This window comes from Leuresthes tenuis, unplaced genomic scaffold (genome assembly GCF_036924035.1).
Source record: "Leuresthes tenuis unplaced genomic scaffold, fLeuTen1.0.hap1 SCAF_6, whole genome shotgun sequence".
NCBI lineage: Eukaryota > Metazoa > Chordata > Actinopteri > Atheriniformes > Atherinopsidae > Leuresthes > Leuresthes tenuis.
The window spans coordinates 30607223-30620542 of NW_027325360.1; the positions used below are offsets into that span (position 1 = coordinate 30607223).

The window sequence follows — 13320 nt, forward strand, 5'->3', positions numbered from 1 at the left end:
GTGGGTAGCTACTGACAAGCATTAAGCATGTCACACAGCCCAAACATATAACATTTCAGGACACACCACACAGTTAACAACCACAGTGAAGCGTGTCAAAGCCCAAACATGTAACATTCAACAGGACACTTACACAACACATTCAAATCAAACAGTCAGACAACATACAAGAACATATACCCCAGCCGGCATTGCTCCCTGCCTATTTTCCTACAGCTCACTATGTGTGCGCACACCTTTATTCACAAACTCTTCAACTTATACTCTTTTACCGAAGCTGCTACAGCTCGATTGGCCGAATACCGAATAATCCTATTTCAGTGAATTTGACATCTGCCTTACATGTAACAGATTAGCGGTTTAGCAGTTTTAATTTAGTTTGAGTGAAGGAATTCATTTTATAGCAAAATCCGAAATCGTGAAGAACTCATGAAACTAAGCTTATTCTTGGATTCCTGAAACTTTAGATTTGCTCTTTCTTTTACTGCAAAGTACAACGTTGGTTTTTTTGTTTAAATCTTTCAAGGCATGGTAAATATGAAGGACAAAGCAGTTTTAACATAGTTTGAGTGAAGGAATTAATTTTATAGATAAAATCCCAAGAGTCTGCTGAGAAAAGAGAGTGAATGCGAAGTAGACTTTAACACGGCTCTGGGAGCGAGCCGAGTGCGGGCTAACCGGGAGAATTGCTTGAAAGAAACGCCACACCGAATGAGCGGTCAGAACAAAGCCTCAATACGGTTTTCCCGTGGTGTTTTTGTTGCTGCCTTGTCTTTTGCACAGAGTAAAAGACAAGGCAGCCATCGTATAGGGCCCGATTGTTCCTACTTGGTCAGCCGAGGAGCAAGGGGGGGGGAGCAAGCGTCTCAACCAAGCAAAGCTCACCATGGGGAAGGTGGCTATGCCAACTAGCCTGATGCCCTGCTCCCGCAGTGACGGATAATCGTACTCTGGTTTCTCTTCATAACGTACAAGTCTTTCGCCTTTTACTAAAGACTTCCGTGGAGAGCAGCACTAATGAGTTGTTTCTATTTTTGGCAGGCTTTACCTTTGCGGGTGAAGCCCTTTCTGTCTGTGCAAAAGAAATCTTGTTACTGTGCAGAGTGACGTCTCTGAGTAGAGTTGCCTTACTTGTTGCGACTGTGCCGATGTTCGAAGCTGGAGTGCAAAGTTGTTGCTTGAATGGTGCTCGCTGGAGCGTGCGGGAGTGCAAAGTTATACCGTTTAAAAGGGCTGAAGAGTGCTCAGTGCAAAGTGACACTCTGGCCACCTATGGCCATAAAACGAACACCGCTACAAGTGCGCATTGTGCCATGAAGGGCCCTCGGACGTGAACCAGTGGACAGTTATCGCTTCTCGGCCTTTTGGCTAAGATCAAGTGTAGTATCTGTTCTTATCAGTTTAATATCTGATATGTCCTCTATACGAGGACTACATATTAAATGGATTTTTAGCAATAGGAGTTGAAAAAGTAGCTTGCTTCGTTCACTCCAAGCATTGACCCGGTACTGCAGTGCCGCTGGGAACGGTGCGCTCTTCTCTACTCTTGTGAAAAAGCAAACAGCGGTGCAGGATGCAAGTTTCAGGGAGCCCAAGATGAAACTTTCTTTTAGTCTGCTGAGAAAAGAGAGTGAATGCGAAGTAGACTTTAACACGGCTCTGGGAGCGAGCTGAGTGCGGGCTAACCGGGAGAATTGCTTGAAAGAAACGCCATACCAAATGAGCGGTCAGAACAAAGCCTCAATACGGTGTTCCCGTGGTGTTTTTAATGCTGCCGCTGTTTGCTTTTTCACAAGAGCGCACCTGTGTAGAGGGGGCCTGGGTGATGGTGGGTCTCAGGCCCGGGCTGCTGCGACTGGTGTGACCGGGTGGTTTGTTTGTTTGTTTTTTGTTGTTGTTTGTTTGTTTTTTTAGAGGTCCTCCGGAGTGGGGTTGGGTTGAGTGGGGTGGGGCGGGATGGGTACCTTCTGGGGGTACAGTAGCTCCCGGAATATGGTCGCTGCAGGCCCCGAGCCTGGTGGACATCAGGCCCTCCTGTCCTATGTTGGCTCCCTGGTAGCGGGGATGCCTGTTGCAGCCAGTCCCTGGCTGCCCTCTCTGGGGGAGAGTAGCTCCCCCGGCGTATATCCCCATACCCCTCTCCCTTCTGGCTCCTGTACACAGCACACACTCACACATGAAGGGTTTTGGGGGCGTGTGTGTTCGGTGGGGTGTAGTGGACTCTGCAGTAGTTGCACTCTGCAGTTCCCCGCCCCTGTTCTAATTACACCTTAGACATTACTACTTATCAAACACACTCACACACACACATTAGGTCTTGGGGGGTGGTTACACTGAGTGGCATCTGGTGGGCGGGGCTCTTTGGGTATGTAGGCTGCCCAGAGGGCCACGCTCCCAATTCTACAAGTTTGGCTGCCCCTCAATTTTAATTGCTCACTATTAGAAAATATTGAAGAGCCAGAAGGGTGAGGGGAGGGGTCTTCTTCGCACACCCCTGCTTCCTGGTTGCTGCTCGGGGCGGGAGTGGCCAGGAGGATTAATTAATTGTTCTGCTGGTTTGGGGTCTGTGGTGGCTGGGGGGCTGCTGGCCCCCTGGTGTGCCCGCTGCACTACACCCCAGCGGAGTCGAGGGAAGGAGGACGTGTGGATGTATGGGACATGAAAGTGTGTGTGGTAATGATTGGGCCTGGATCTTGGACTTGCTGTCGCCTGGCCTGCCTGTGCTTCTCCCGATGGGGGGGCGGCGTGGCCTCTCCCCGCTGCTCATGACTTCACCCACCTGTGGGCACGTCTTGACTCCCAGGGCACTTGGCCAGGGCTGCTGGGGCAGGCGCTGATCCACTGTGTGGCTGTCTGGGGCGCTTGGCCCTCCTGGGTATTGGGTGGGGCCTCTGCCGGGGGGTTTGGGGGCGCTCGGGCTCCTGGGGCCCGGATCCAGTGCACGGCCCATGTCTGGGCGGCTGGGGCCTGGCGACGTCGGTGGGCTGTTGCCCCTGGCTCCCGGAGGGCCTCTGCCCTATGCTTATGGGGGCTTCCTCTGCAGTCTTCTGGGTGGATGCGTGGTTGCCCCTGCGGTGGGCTTCCTGGGTTCTGTGCTCTGTGGGGGCTGCTGGTGGCCTGGGTCTTGTGGCCCTCTCTGCCTGCTTCTGATTGCTTGGGGGGGCTGTGGATTGTGGCCCTGTACGCTTATACACTCATAACTAAGCACGGTTTATCATGTAGGTCCTGTGCCATGGGTGTTGCATGTTCTCACACACACACAACCACATTCATTAGTCCAGTAGCATGGTCGCTAAGAAGTTGATGTATTATCATGTCGTCATGATTGTTGTCTGTTTTGTTTTTTACAGGTGTAGCAGCTGGTTGTCTGGATTTTGTTTCTATTTTTGTTCTGTTTCCTCTTCTTTCTTCTTCTTCTTTCCTTGTCCCCCGGTCCGGTTCAGTTCTATTACATGTCATATATTGTAAACAGAAATAAATAAATGGGCATTAAGGGGAGCTTTACATTTATAAATCTTCCCTTGGCAAAGCAAATCTGTTTGGCATCAAAGGTATTCAGACTACAATTCTGCTGCCATAATGCTGAACATGATAAGGGGAAAAAAAAAAAAAGTAAAGAAGACAGTTCTGCCGAAAGCCAGGGACTAGACCTGTTCTAAGTTCTATACTTTTTAAAAGGGGCGTGTTTATCAACTATGGAATTAGAAGATTTACAAAAAGTATAACTATTCAACAGATAAAACCTGCTCATGGAGATGTTTCAGGATCTGGATACCAAGCGTGGATCTAATGTTTTCATTTTTGCAATTCTGATACAGGCTATTGAGCAGTGATAACTAACACCAAGTTCAGATACTGCGGATTTTCTACCTTTGATTTGTTAAGATTGAGCCAATCAGGGACAACCTTGAAGGATCTCTTAAGTTTGGTTTTGTAGGATCAGTAATTACCTGAGAAAGGTTGATATTGGTACACACCTTTTTTAAATGATCAGAGGCAGAGTTCAACTTGTTTAAATTAAAATTGCCACACAGAGATTGGGTTAGGCCCCATGCACACAGAATGACATCAACAAATATAAGAAATATTAAACATTTACACATAGATTTTTGAATACATGTAGAGGAATGATACTTTGAAATGCGCTCATTGCGGAGTTATGATCAGTTGAGTAATGAAGGTTGAACTATTCTGGGAAAGAGGTTCTATTCCCAGCATCATGATGGACACTCCTGATATAGAAGGTTTCGCTAACGCATTGGAATTGTTTTACTATTTTCATATGGATGTGCAATGAAGAATTGCTTGCTGCTGATAAATGCAAAGAAGAACAGCTTACACATAGATGCTCACATATAGGCTGCTGAATGCAATGAAGACCTGCTTATCCAGTAAAGTTCAATGTCAATGTGTAATATTCAATTAGGATTTGCAAAACAGTGAAGTTAAACAATGAATGGGTCCATAGTCGGTATGAGAAGACTACAGGAATATTTACCTGGGTGTACGTTCAAACAGAGATAAGAAAATTGCGATAAATAATTGTTTGTTTGTTTGTTAGTATGTATATTAATGTTATGTGTATAAACTGTGTTGATTTGTAGTTACTCAGTAGTGTCTCAGTGAAACAACCGACAGGGGAAGCCTTACGGTGACAACAAAAGCAGTGTTTTACTGATCAGTCAAGTTGCTCCAGAATACTTGTTTTAAAGCAAACAAGGAATTAGATGGGAAAAATACATGTTTTAACGGGACCCAGACAATATTAAATACTCAGACAGATGGGAGAAGAAATGTAGTTTTGTAGGAAATCACAAAATTATTACATAAATTTAGTGAAATCAATTGAAGAATGCCTTTCTGAAGAGCTGTTTACCACAGATGAGCAGCTTTGCGACCAAGCACATTGTAAATCGCTTTAGTGCCAAAATGATCTAATTTAATGGATTGGTTTTAGACATGCATAACAGCATTTTAAGAACAAAGAGAGAAACAAAAAGGGACAACGCTTCATGGTAGAAGGTGATGTATAAATAACTGTGTATATGATGAAGGAGAGACCATTTGAGCAGCACAGCCATTTCGCAGCACAGGGACAGCAGTCCAAGTTAAAGGATCTCCCACGTGGTATCACCTGTCACACTGTGTCAAGGCATAAAAAGAAGAAAAAATCACCAAACTCAAGGACAAAGAGACGAAGACTCCAGTGAATGAAGAGAGAGGACTGACAAACCAGAAATACAAAAGGATGCTCGATGTCAAGATCCAGAAGAAGAGGCTAACAATGCCACGAACACTTACGATGCTGGGAATGATGCCAGCAATGAACAGAGAAGAAGATTCAGTGTCATCAATCTGCAACACGTGCCTCTAATGAGGGGGTGAATATAGAATCCTCAACGATTACAACGTCTCTGGGAACTGTGACAACAACAAGGTTTAAACCATTTTGATATATATTGTAACCTATTGGCTAAGGAATAGTGCTGAAAATGAGGTATATCTAATCCACCACTGTCTGTAGGGTTTTTAAACTAATACGTGGTGGTTTGTTTTTCCACAGAAATTTGGAGATGCATGAATCTAGTGACTTAAACCAAGTAGCAGATGGTTTTATGGGGATCATTGTGAACATATAGTTAACTTTTGGTAGTATCATCATTTTAATGGTTGTAACTCTCCCCATAAGTGATATAGGTAAGGACTTCCAATGAGAGAGATCGTCCTCTACTCTCTTTAATAATTGCACTTAATTTAGCTTTGTTAGCTCTGAGAGCCTGGAGGAAATGTTTATGCCTAAATATCTAATATTTCCTGACTGTAAAGTGATCGCAGGTATATTCTGGACCCTACAGTTAATGGGCAGAACTGTGGTCTTAGACCAGTTGATAGAGTAGTCAGAAAGTGCTGAGAATTTATTTATGAGTGTGATCGTGTGAGTGAGAGACGTCTGTTAGTTCTGAAGGAAAAGTAATACATCATCAGCATAAAGACTTATTTTATGCTCAATATTTTGGGATTGGATGCCTTTAATATTTCTATCTTGTCTGATAGAAGCTGCTAAAGGTTTGATGAAAATAGCAAAAAGTGAGGGAGAAAGTGGGCAACCCTATTGTGTACCTCTCTGCAGACTGAAGCTTGGAGAAGTTTGATCATTTGTCCTGACACATGTATTTGGGGAGCTATTTAATATCCTTATCCATTTGATAAAGTGTGACCCAAACCCGAATTTGTTTAATGCTGCGAATAAAAATTTCCAGTTCACTCCATCAAATGCTTTTTCTGCATCTAGAGAGTCGATTGTGGTTTCCAAGTTGTTGATGGTAGAATAGTCTATGAGATTAATGATCCGGTTTGTGAACGAACTGTTGTGCCTACTGCTCTTCAGCCTGTCAAATGAAACGTAGAATTTGAAAAGTGACAAATGAACGAAGACCCAAGGAGTTGAGTCGTAAACGAATCAATACTGTTTCCTGTGCGAGGACCCGTCAGCTGAGGAGTTGAGTCATGAACGAATCAATACTTTTTCCTGTGCGAGGACCCGTCACCCGAGGACTTGAGTCGTGAACGAATCAATACTGTTTCCTGTCCTGCTGACTGAGCTTATGAAGCTGCCGCCTGCCATGTGGTGAGGAAGGGTACTAAATGAAAATGAACAAATCATTCACTGAGACAACTCGTTACTCCCGAGTCATATAAAAAATTAGTTCATATCGAACGAATCGCTCACGAACGACACATCACTATCTATTGACGAGTTATGCATGAATTCGGATTTTGCAATAAAATTAATCCTTCTCTCAAACCAAGTTCAAACTGCTTTGTTCTTTATATTTATCAACTTCTAATCTAATTTCAACAATAAACAACACTGTATTTTGTAGTATGAAAAAGAACAAGACCTAATTTTCAGCAATAAGCTTCTCTCGAGGAGATATGAAGGAATAAAGATTTTGCTATAAAATTAAATCCTTCTATCAAACTGACTTAAAATTTCTTCACTTCTGATGAAGTTTCAACAATAAACAACAAACTTTGTATTATGAGAAAGAACCAGACTCATTCTTCAGGAATCCGAAAATAAGCTCTATTTTACGAGTTATGCACGAATTCGGATTCTCCTATAAAACGAATTCCTTAACTCAAACCAAGTTAAGACTGCTTTGTCCTTCATATTTATTCATGTCTAATCAAGTTTCAACGATAAACAACGTTGTACTTTGTAGAATGAGAAAGAACTTCTTCAGCAATAAGCATCTCTATCGACATATGACGAAATACAGATTTTGCTATAAAATTCCTTCTATCAGCCTGACTTAAAACTTTTTGTCCTCCTTATTTATCCACTTAATCTTAAGCAATCAGTATAAAAAGAGGGTAAGAAAAGGTGCAAATGCCAACCAAACATCACTAAAAGGTGGAGCGGAAGTATTCGGCTGCAAGTAGGTGCGAATGCCTGACAATGTATGATCAAAAGAGGGAGCGGAGGTTTTCGGCTGAAAGAAGGTCTGAATGTCCATCCATATTTTGTAAAAATCCGGGAAGAAAAGGCTCGAAAGCCCGACTATACACCATCAACAGCTGGAGCGGAGGTGTTCAGCTTCAAGAAAGTCTGAATGTCCATCAATAATTGCTAGAAAACATGGAAGAGAATTTTCGAATATCAAACCGCACATGATCATAAGTGGGAGAGGAGGTGTTCAAATGCAAGAAGGTGTGAATGTCCACCCATAATTACTGCAAAATGAGTAAGAAAAGGTACGAATGCCCAACCATACATCATCAAAAGCAGGAGTGGATGTGTTCGGCTACAAGAAGGTTTTAATTTCCGACCATAGTTCGTAAAAGCGGGTAAGAAAAGGTTCGAATGCCCGAACATACACCATCAAAAGAGGGAGCGGAGGTGTTCCGCTGTAAGAAGGTGTGAATGTCCGACCATAGTTGGTAAAAAGCAGGTAAGAAAAGGTGAAAATACCCGACTGTACACAATCAATAGCGGGAGCGGAGTTGTTCGGCTACTAAAAGGTGTGAAAGTCCGACCCTGGTTTGTAAAAAGCGGGTAAGACAAGGTGCGAATGCCCAACAATGTATGATCAAAAGAGGGAGCGGAGGTTTTCGGCTGCAAGAAGGTCTGAATGTCCACCCATAATTCCTGAAAAATGGGTAAAAAAAGGTTGTGAATGCCCAACCATACATCATCAAAAGCAGGAGTGGATGTGTTCGGTTACAAGAACGTTTGAATGTCCATCAATAATTGCTTTAAAACATGAAAGAAAATTTTCGAATATCAAACCTTATATGATCATTAGCGGGAGAGGAGGTGTTCAGCAGCAAGAAGGTGTGAATGTCCACCCACAATTACTGAAAAATGGGTAGGAAAAGGTGCGAATGTCCAAACATACATCATCAAATGCAGGAGTGGAGTTGTTCAGCTACAAGTAGGTATGAAAGTCCAACCATGGTTTGTAAAAAGCGGGTAAGAAAAGGTTCGAATACCCGAATATATACCATCAAAAGCGGAAGCGGAGGTGTTCGGCTGCAAGAAGGTGTGAATGTCCGACCAAAGTTTGTAAAAAGCAGTTAAGAAAAGGTTCGAATATCCAACCGAACATAATCAAAACCGGGAGCAGACGTGTTCGACTGCAAGTAGGTGTGATTGTCAGATCATAATTGCTGAAAAATGTGATAGAAAAGACTAGAATGCCGGACAATACATCATCAAAAGCGGGAGAGGTGGTTTTTCGGCTGCAAGTAGGTGTGATTGTCCAGCCATAATTACTCACAAACGGGTGAAGAAAAGGTAGTATTAACAGACCACACATGATCAAAACAGGGAGTGGAGGTGGTTCAGCTTCAAGGTGTGAATGTCTGACTAAAGTTTGTAAAAGTGTGTAAGACAAGGTGTGAATGCCCAACAATGTATGATCAAAAGAGGGAGCGGAGGTTTTCGGCTGCAAGGTCTGAATGTCCAACCATAATTTGTAAAAACCGGGGAAGAAAAGGCTCGAAAGCCCGACTATACAATATCAAAAGCAGGAGCGGAGGTGTTCAGGTGCAAGAAGGTCTGAATGTCCGACCAATAATTACTGAAAAATGGGTAAGAAAAGGTGCGAATGCCCAACCATACATCATCAAAAGCAGGAGTGAATGTGTTCGGCTACAAGAAGGTTTGAATGTCCGACCATAGTAAGTAAAAGGCGGGTAAGAAAAGGTTTGAATGCTCGAACATACACCATCAAAAGAGGGAGCGGAGGTGTTCCGCTATAAGAAGGTGTGAATGTCCGACCATAGTTGGTAAAAAGCGGGTAAGAAAAGGTTAAAATTCCCAACTGTACACAATAAAAAGAGGGAGCGGAGTTGTTCAGCTACAAGAAGGTGTGAAAGTCCGACCATGGTTTGTAAAAAGCGGGTAAGAAAAGTCTTGTATGCCCGAATATACACCATCAAAAGCGGAAGCGGAGGTGTTCGGCTTCAAGAAGACGTGAACGTCCGTCCAAAGTTTGTAAAAAGCAGTTAAGAAAAGGTTCGAATATCCAACCATACATCATCAAAAGCAGGAGTGGAGTTGTTCAGCTACAAGTAGGTGTGAATGTCCAGCCATAATTACTCACAAACAGGTAATAAAAGGTAGTATTGCCAGACCATACATGATCAAAACCGGGAGCGGAGGTTCAGCTGCAAGGTGTGAATGTCTGACTATAGTTTGTAAAAAGCGGGTAAGACAAGGTGCGAATGCCCGACAATGTATGATCAAAAGAGAGAGCGGAGGTGTTCGGCTGCAAGGTGTGAATGTCCAGCCATAATTTGTAAAAACCGGGTAAGAAAAGGCTCGAAAGCCCGACTATACATCATCAAAAGCGGGAGCGGAGGTGTTCAGCTGCAAGAAGGTGTGAATGTTTGACTAAAGTTTGTAAAAAGCTGGTAAGACAAGGAGCGATGTCCCGACATTGTATGATCAAAAGCGGGAGCGGAGGTGTCCAGCTGTGAGTAGGTGTGAATGTCCGACCATAATTGCTGAAAATGTGTTAGAAAAGGTAAGAATGCTGGACCATACATCATCAAAAGCGGGAGAGGTGGTGTTCGGCTGCAAAAAGGTGTGACTGTTCGACTAAAGTTTGTAAAAAGTGGGTAAGACAAGGTGCGAATGCCTGACAATGTAAAGCGGGAGCGGAGGTGTTCAGCTGCAAGAAGGTCTACATGTCCATCAATAATTGCTAGAAAACATGAAAGAAACTTTTCGAAAATCAAACCGCACATGAGCATAAGTGGGATAGGAGGTGTTCAGCTGCAAGGTGTGAATGTCCACCCATAATTCCTGAAAAATGGGCAAAAAAAAGGTGTGAATGCCCAACCATACATCATCAAAAGCAGGAGCTGAAGTGTTCGGCTACAAGAAGGTGTGAACGTCCAACCAAAATATGTAAAAAGAAGTTAAGAAAAGGTTCGAATATCCAACCAAACATAATCAAAAGCGGGAGCAGAGCTGTTCGACTGCAAGTAGGTGTGAATGTCAGATCATAATTTGCAAAAAGCTGATGAGAAAGGGTGAGAATGCCCGACTATACATCATCAAATGCGAGAGAAATAAAAGGACACCTTTATTCAAACTCATTTTGACAGGTGACCTCTGACCTCTTATCGATCAATCAAATGAATATGACAGGTGACCTTTGTTTGACATCCGTTTGCTGACATCTGGGGATATGACTTTTGACCTCTTATCGATCGATCAAGCTATTTTGACGTGTGACCTCTGTTTGACATAGATTAGCCATCTGTTGAAGAGATCTAAGGAAGGAAGGGGGAGTTTATGGCTAGGGTTAAGAATGATTACAGCTAAAGTCAGGAGGTTGTGAGAAATATATTAGTTGAATGTTTAAATAAGAGAAAGGGTTAGGGTTAATAGAAAAGGTTAAGTTGTAGAAGCGGTCAGCATTTTAACAGCTTCAAAGACCGGTCCCTGTAAGGTAAAGATGGGAAAATAATTAGATGTGTGGGGTGGGGTATTGTTCGACCCCCAGGTTTGAGGGCCAATGGGTGGACAGGGGAGGTGTTTCGAGTAAAGGATAAAAACCCTGAGACAGTCAGTGTGTAGAGAACGACTTTGGGGTGAAAGATAGCTGATTCAAGATGCCGAGGACAAGAAGCAGAGTGAGTGTAGAGGATAAATCTACGCAGGCCCCGGAGAGGACGTGTGCTCTGCGGTCTCTCATTTGTGAGACTCCGGTAACGATAATTGAAGATCAGCCCTTGGTACCTAATGCTCCCAAGAAAAGGATGGTGTTTCTGTGCAGAACGCAGCAACCGCCGCCCGTGTCTCTACGGGAAGAATGGTCACTGGAGCCTTATGGACTGCGGGGAAGATGTGGCTATGTGTTCATGTATGAAACAGGTGACCTCTGTCTGTATCAGCTTGACGAGGGTGGTGAGAAGCCGGGACCTCTGACCACTGTGGGTATGCTAACTTCCAACGACTGGGGAGTGTTGAAACTAGCGATACCGCGTCATAGAGAAGGAGGCATGGGCTCGGCTGAGGAGGTGTTAACAGTGAAAGAAGAACCCGAAGAAATCCCGGCAACGTCTGCAGCCAAACGGCCGAGACTGGAGAGTCCGAGACTGAGGAATCCTCTGGATGATGCTGAGCTGGCCAAAACAAGGATGGTTTTCACTGCTGTGTGGCAATCGAAAACAGGCGTTACAGGCCGTTGGTTCTTCCGTGCAAGCCACCGGAAATCTAATGAGAATGAAGACGGGGATCTTTTTGTTCTTGAGTGCTATAACTCTGACTGTGGTGTGTTTAGGACGCTGTTAGCAATACCTCATGCAGCCTGGGTGGAGAAGATGAATGATATAGCGGATCGAGTTTCCACGCTGTTCCGCAGTTGCCAGAACTGGGGTGAGATTCTAGCAGTCAAGAAAACCCTGGCTGTGTAGACCTCCCTCCGCTGAGAACCCTCCTCCTCAACCTCAATAACCACACCCCCTTCAGGTTTATAAGGACACACTCCAGCACAGGTCATACACCGATCAACACGAGGAACAGGATGAGAACTAGCGTCCAGAAGACATTGTGCGAGGAGATCGCTGACCGCGATCTGGAGAATGCTTCTCCGTCGCTATTGGTGCATACAGGGAGTCCTTCTTCAACATCCACATCACCGCAGTTTGGATCACCAGACAGCGACAGATACTACCTGGAGCCGTATCACCCTCCTTCACCAGCGACTTCGTCTGAGTCTTTCTTCTCCTCCAACTCCTCCTCTTCTCTCGAGATCGAGTTCTCAAACTCGGCGCCTGATGACCGCTGCTTAACGCTCTACCCGATAGGATCCACCGTGGCCGTAACAACGGAGGAAGCTAAATCTAACGAAATGGAGGACTCTCAGCTTCCACCAGGCCAGGGGTCCCCTGCACACACTCAGGATGCCGGAGGAGAGGGTGAGGACGAGTTTGATGGATGGGTCCCCTCAGGTTTCATCAAAGTTGTGAAAACTGCAGTGATACACCTCTTGAACGAGACCATCAAAAAATTTATGATTGAATCATGCTACGGGTGTAGTGTCGATCACCCTAGTTTACGCCAACATCAGTGCAAGGATGTCCTCGAGGACGACTTTTTTCATGACCATTACTACACTCTGATGCGGAGACTTTATAATCAACGATTCGTTGCTTCCATTCAACATCTTCTAACTGCGCGTAACATTTGTGAAGATGATGCCAGAGTCAGGGCTGTGGCAGAAGCTTACTTGTACGAACTAACTCTGGTGAAACAAATCAACACTTCTATACACGATATGTACGAGCAGTTGATTGGAGATGATGTAAAGAAATTGCAGCAGCTTCAAACCATGACAAAGTTCTGGGAGGGTTAAAAGAGGGGTGTTACATTCCTTCTTTCCATCAGCCGGATGTGTTTAGACTAATATTGTATTCGTGTGATGTTTTAATAACATTTAACTTTTCTTAAATCCTATATTACTAGCATTCCTGCTTTTTGTGATCATTTGTATGTGTGTGTGTGTGTGTGTGTATTATTACACATTAGAGAAAAAATAAAAGGTTGAAATATACTTGCGTTTTGTGTTTTCTGTCATTACAAGCCAGAGTTTGTATAAGGTGAGATGGCTGAAACGAGATTAATGAAAAAGGTTTTCTACGATCCTATCCACCCTGGTAGTTTTGGGGGAGTAGAGAGGTTGCGTAAAGCTGTACAGGACGAAACGGGTAAGAAAGTCGCGTGCGAAAAAGTGCAAGACTTCTTATCAGAGCAAGATGCATATACTCTACATAAACCTGCAAGAATACATTTTCCGAGAA

The 13320-nt window shown here is 44.0% G+C and overlaps 2 non-coding genes across 2 annotated transcripts; both read left to right on the forward strand.

Moving 5' to 3' along the window:
• Positions 1-945: 945 nt before the first annotated feature.
• LOC140310487 (U5 spliceosomal RNA) lies at positions 946-1059 on the forward strand. The gene has a single exon (XR_011916550.1). It is a non-coding gene; the product is annotated as a U5 spliceosomal RNA (small nuclear RNA).
• Positions 1060-1348: 289 nt separating this feature from the next.
• Positions 1349-1539, forward strand: LOC140310841 (U2 spliceosomal RNA). Its single transcript, XR_011916874.1, has one exon. It is a non-coding gene; the product is annotated as a U2 spliceosomal RNA (small nuclear RNA).
• The last annotated feature ends 11781 nt before the right edge of the window (positions 1540-13320 follow it).